This window comes from Miscanthus floridulus, chromosome 17 (assembly GCF_019320115.1).
Source record: "Miscanthus floridulus cultivar M001 chromosome 17, ASM1932011v1, whole genome shotgun sequence".
Taxonomy (NCBI): domain Eukaryota; kingdom Viridiplantae; phylum Streptophyta; class Magnoliopsida; order Poales; family Poaceae; genus Miscanthus; species Miscanthus floridulus.
This window is the reverse complement of record NC_089596.1, coordinates 34,264,494-34,270,493: the sequence shown is the minus strand read 5'-3', so window position 1 is coordinate 34,270,493 and position 6,000 is coordinate 34,264,494.

Here is a 6,000-nt window from a genome sequence, read left to right as displayed (position 1 = left end):
GCTATCCTTTCCGCCTCTTTGTCTGTGGCCGCATGGGATTGCAGCAAACGAAGAGCGTGACTTGCTCAGTTGCTCTCCCTTCACCGACTCGGCATCACCTGCACCGGTCGTCCATCAGCCGTGGTGTTCAGGGTCAGCCGTCAATTTCTACTGGGCTCTAAACCGACTGAAGATTAAAAGTTTAAGGGTAGATGTATATAGAGATAATTGTTAAGCTAGCTAATTTTTTGCTCTATACTCCATCCAATGTGGATCGTGATTAGTAACTATCTAGCCGTAGGATACTGTATGGATTGGACAATAAGAGATCCCCTGGGGATACTGTATGGTCTTGCTGCGTGCAAGGCTCATGGAAAATTACGATATTGCTCATGAATCAATCTCCTCTTTGACAGAGTAATCAAGAAAGAGGATACCTAGATGAGAATATAAATTAAGAATTAATCAATGTTTTTGCACAATAAATTAAAATTGGGTGGTCCAGGATGGACAATTTTCATTCCCACCCAACACAATTTTGCAAGCAACTAAAACCTTTTTTTTGGGCTCTTTTTCTTTATCACTGTTGGAGTCTTACCCTAACGCATTTTCAAAATATCCACTTCAAACCATGAAGGCTAGGACTGTCGGTGGAGCGGAAGAATATGAAGCGAACAAGTGAACACAACACACCGAGTCCTCCCATGGGTCGAGGAGAAAAGATGGGATGAGTGGAGACGTCATTATTATTCTCTAATAACTAGCAGGACGACACATGCAAATAGCGCAAGTAGCTTTCCCTACATGTATTTTTTTCCAATAGTTTTGTTTATTTGTTTTATTTTAATTATTTTGTCCAAAATTTGTCACAAACCAAGTTATTTTGCCCTGGGGAGTGTGTTGACCTCCCAAAGTAGTGGTTGCACCTAGAGCTCGATGAGAAAATAGATCGGGTGCATATCCTAAAATGCAAATTCAAACACAAGTAATAGCAAGACAACCACAACGCACAAGACACAAGGACTTATCGTGTGATTTAGCTTGCCCAAGGTTTGCCTACGTCCATATTGTCGAGGAAGCCACAAAGGATAAGGAGTGCTATCAACTCTTCTCCAGCCCACTACTAAGGTAGTGAGCTAGAGGTCTCCACTAAGTCATAAAGGGCAATACAAACTTCCTGGTGTTGAGCCACAACCGAATAAGAGTTCCCGGGCAACCTCAAGCCATCTAGGAGCCCAAGCTCTAAGAGTAACAAACACCGTTAGGGCTTCACAAGTGCTCAAGACGAGTGGAGCTTGATCTTCTCTAGCTTTCTCTCTCTCTCTCTCTCTCTCTCTCTCTCTCTCTCTCTCTCTCTCTCTCTCTCTCTCTCTCTCTCTCTCTCTCTCTCTAGGAGCCAATCACCTCAAAGGATCACCAAGCTTTGGAAAAGATGGTTGGGAGCATCAATGGAGGAGAGAGAAGAGTTGCTGGTCAGATGGGAGTGAATGAGGTAGGAGATGACCATTGGGGGAGTGTGGGAGAGGCATAAATACCTCCCATAGCTTCCACAAAATGGCCGACCAGGCAGAGTGCGGAGGCTCCACCCATAACACGTGGAGGATCCGCCTCCATGCGTGGAGGTTCCGTAGGACAGAGAAGAATAGGAATGAAAAGCTCGTTGCTTTCTGTGTATACTAGATGTTTTTTATATGTTTGTGTATAGAGTTGTGAGCAATTGGATCATCCCAGCTTACCTTTAGTACCCCCTTAATAGTACGGCTTGTCGTGTACTCAATTTCAAAAGATAAAATATAAAAGTAAACAAGACCTTTGAGCTTCCAAGACATCCTTTTGAGTTTGGGGTCTCCATTAGTGTTCTATGCACCCACGATAAATAATATGTTGTCAACACTTAACAAAAGCCATTAGTCCCTTATTTATGTGGCCAACATCACCAAAACTTACTTAGGGCTTGATTGCACTTATAGTGTCCATCAGCAAGCACCGGAGAATACCCTATGTAATGGCTAGATCATATTTGAACTTAGTCATTGGATCTTCATAAATCATTCTCCGATGGTGCATTTCTAGTGGTCACCGGACTTCTCATGTGTCCATGGAAATAGCCCACCAACAAGCACTAAATGGCTAGTTCTTGATGGTCTTATAAATAGATGGTCGGTCATTTTGGCTCTCTTGGACACTCTAACTACTACACACACCCTGGGAGAGCTCAAGCACACTTCCCACTCACTTGCTAGCATAGATATTGATACAGAGTGAGATTGGGAGAGACCTAGTGCATTTGCTTAGTGAGATTGCATCTAGTGGTACTAGTTCATCACTGGCATAGCGGATTTCTTGTTACTCTTGGTTGTTGCCACCACCTAGAAGGCTTGGAGATATGGTGGATCATTGAGCACCTTGATCGAGTTTATTGTGGTGGGTCTGCTCATCCACGGGAGATCACAAAGTGCAACTCTAGTGGAATGTTTGAGGCTAGTTTGAGTGCTCTTGGTTTATTGGCTTCTTGCGGCACCCACATAAAGGGTCAAGCTTGAAGAGCTTGCTTAGCGTGCAAAGCTATCACAAAAAAACTCACCCCCAACAAGGACGTAGGTTGCTGATAGGATGTAGATGGCTAGAGGGGGTGAATAGCCTATAAAAAAATTCCTACAAACTCACAAATACTAGAGCAAAGGTTGATTAGTAGAAAATAAGGCCCTACTAGCATCTACTTGCACTAGCTCTAATTCACCCAATGCAAGCATCTACGCAAGTCTAGTACCTTGGTCTCTAGGTTATGTCACACAAACAAGCAAGCTACCAACTAGAGAAACTAGCTAAACAAGCTACCAACTAGCAAAACTAGCAAGAGCTACTAACAAAAGCAACTACTACTAGTTACAACTAACTCTACTACTACTCTAGGGTACACAAGAAACTACCATACAACAAGAGTTTGAATGAAGAGCAAGAGTGATAGTGAGCAAACCACATAGGGCAAGAGATGACACAAGATATACCCTGAGTTTCGGTAGCTTGCTGGCAACTTATGTCCCCATTGTGGTGAGTCCCCAAGTGATGGTTCACGAGCTAACTAGCTTGATAAGCTAGACTCATCAGGGGTGCCGCAAGAGCCACTCAAATGGTTCACTCCAACTTGGCACGATTACACTAGAGTTGCTCTTCACGATCTCACATAGGGATGAGCACAAGAGCCCCATACAATCACTTGATCGAAGTCGGCAACAATCACGTAAATGACACTCCACAATCCTCCGCCGCCCCCAAAGCCATCTAGGTGGTAGCAACCACCTGGAGTATGTAACACCCTAAAATTTGCCTCTTTTGAAAATAGGTTTAAAATGATTTATTTCTGAATTTTGTGCTCATAAAAACCTAGGAAAATAAATTTTTTCATTAAATTAAAATTCATCATAAGGTTTAGCAATATGTTTGTGCATACATGCCCTTGCATTTGATTTATTTGGTTGAGTGGCTTAGATTAAAATTTAAAATGATTTGAATTGCTTTTGGAAAGAAATTAAAAATGGCTATGAAATAAAAGAAAAGGAAATTTGAAAATAAAAGGATTTAAAAAGGTGTACATTTTATCTTTGAAAACTTACCAAAATTTCTCATCTATGTCTGAATTGAAAAGTGAATTTGAAATCCTGTTCAAATTTGATTTGGTTTGTGTTTGAATTTGGTTTTGAAAACAAAATAGGAAAAAAAGGGAAAAATGGAAAAAACACTCCTCTTCCCCTATCTGGGCCAGCGACCAGCCAGCCTAGCCAAGCCGTCCTCTCTCCCTCCTCACTCTCTCGGCCCAGTTCCGCCCCATTTCTCCCGCTTGCAGCCCAGCAGCAGCGCCGACCCGCTCTTTTTCCCGCGTCGGCCCGTTTCCTCCCTCCGCGACCTAGCTTCACGGCCAGCAAGGCCTGCCGCGCATCCCCTCCCTCTCTCCTATGTCGACAGGTGGGGCCGCCCTATCAGCACCGCCTTCTCCCTCGCATAGCACCACCGGAGTCTGCCACCGACGCTGTCCATGTTCGGCTCCATTGCGCCTTCCCCCCGGTAGCTTGCGCCCTAGGGCTGTCTGGCTCATAAATAGCTGGTTGAGCCGCGCTGCCTCCCTACTCCGCCCTCCAGCGCCGCAGCCACCCTCACCGAGCCACCGCAGCCGCGCTGCAACCTAGCGCTGCTGAGTCACCGTCGCCCGCCAAGCGAAGTGCCGCCTCCACTTGCTCCGCGTCACTGAGATCTGCCGTGGTGAGTTTGCCTTGGTCGCCGCTGGCCCCCTATGCCCTCGGTTTTCTCTCCTGTGGCCTCTAGGTTCGGATTTAGGTGCGTTAGTGAGGTCCCTCGCCATCGGCAATGGAGTCCTTTCCCCTCTGATCTAATCCAAGCCGGCCAGTGAAGATCCAACGGCCCGAGTTAGCCCGTACCCATTCGGCGGGCAGATTTTCAAAAGAACCCCCCTTTCAATTATAGAACCCATAGTCCATAGCACTTTTTCAAGAGTACGTTTTCTTCTTAGGAAAGCGTAATTTGATCGGTTTAGATCCAAAATACGTTTTCACTTATTTACAGTTTTGCCACTGATTTTGTTTTAGCCATAACTTCTCCGTTTTAACTCTGATTTGACCGGTTCAACTTGCGGTAGGTTCGTAATTTCATAATCTACAGGTTTATACTACTGTTAGATATATTTTTAACTTTTAAAATTCATGATTAGATTTAATCTATTATTTTATAAAAGGAAATCTTGTTTATTTCATATCTTCTATGTTTTAGCTCCAAATTGATCCGTTCAAGTTGCGTTAGATTCATAGCAATGAGATCTACGCTTTAGTAACAGTGGTTACCATATTACTATTTCTGAAATTTCATAGTTTAAATCATATCTTGATTAATAATTATGCAACTAGGTTTTGTAAATAAAATATGATTTGTTTTACTTTAGTTTTATAAATCGAATCTAAATTTGACTTAATTCAATTTATATAAGATTTTATATAGTTAAAATAAATGAAGCTTATAGTTTTCTTTTCCACGTATAAAGCAGATCTCTCGGTAGATGTATCTTTTCAACCGTAGCTCTGATTAGAGTGCTTCTCGCGACTGTGTGTTCATAGCGATGTGTAGAATCGTGTTTCAAACTCTTTTACTTATTTTTCTATGATTGGTGTACTATTCTGATTTAGTTCTATTGTTTGCTTCGTTTATGATTGTATGGGTGCTTGTGTGGTGCTTTATGATTACGTCCAGTCGGTGAGATATACATGGTGATCAAGAAGAAGAAGAAGAAGAACGTTGAAGATTAAAGCTTACCGAAGGATCAGTGTTTTAAGGCAAGTATAGCATGGGATCATCCTTGTTGTCCTATTCACCTTTAATCATTTAATTCATGCTACATGTGTCTACCTTGACTGCCGCTAAGGATTTCCTAGTACTTTGTTACCTTGTACCTTGTACCTTGATTCCTTTGGGTTATTGCATTGGGTAGTATGATGCTAGTGCTCAACCAAAACCATGATCTTGTAACTTGACTAATGGTATATGCAATAAACACTAAAAGATGCTTTTTAACAACATAGAATTAGGGGGCTAGAGCATTAGGCTATTTTTATGGTGCTCTAGATTCTTCTCCCTAAAGACTTATTTGTAAGTGATCATACGAGACTTACAGTACAGCTGTGAGGGCTATACGGCTCTGGCTTTAGCTCAGTATGAGGACATTTTCTAACTTGTTAGAGGTTACCTTTATGGTGCAAGAGGGGCTCCGGTTTGTATGATCTCGGCCTGCCAAGAGGGTGCACTTTGGTTTCTTTGTATTTTGTTAGTCACTCCTTGGAGGGGGTTCATGCTTACTGATGGGGAAACCTTAGTGGCCCTAACTGGTTAGACAAACCTTTGAAAGGCTTCATAGTGAACCCTGCCGACCTTCCTTGGTAGTGGGTCAAGAGGCTCGCGACCTCGGGCGAAAGGGTAAATCACGACTCACAGTAAAAGTGTACAACCTCTGCAGAGTGT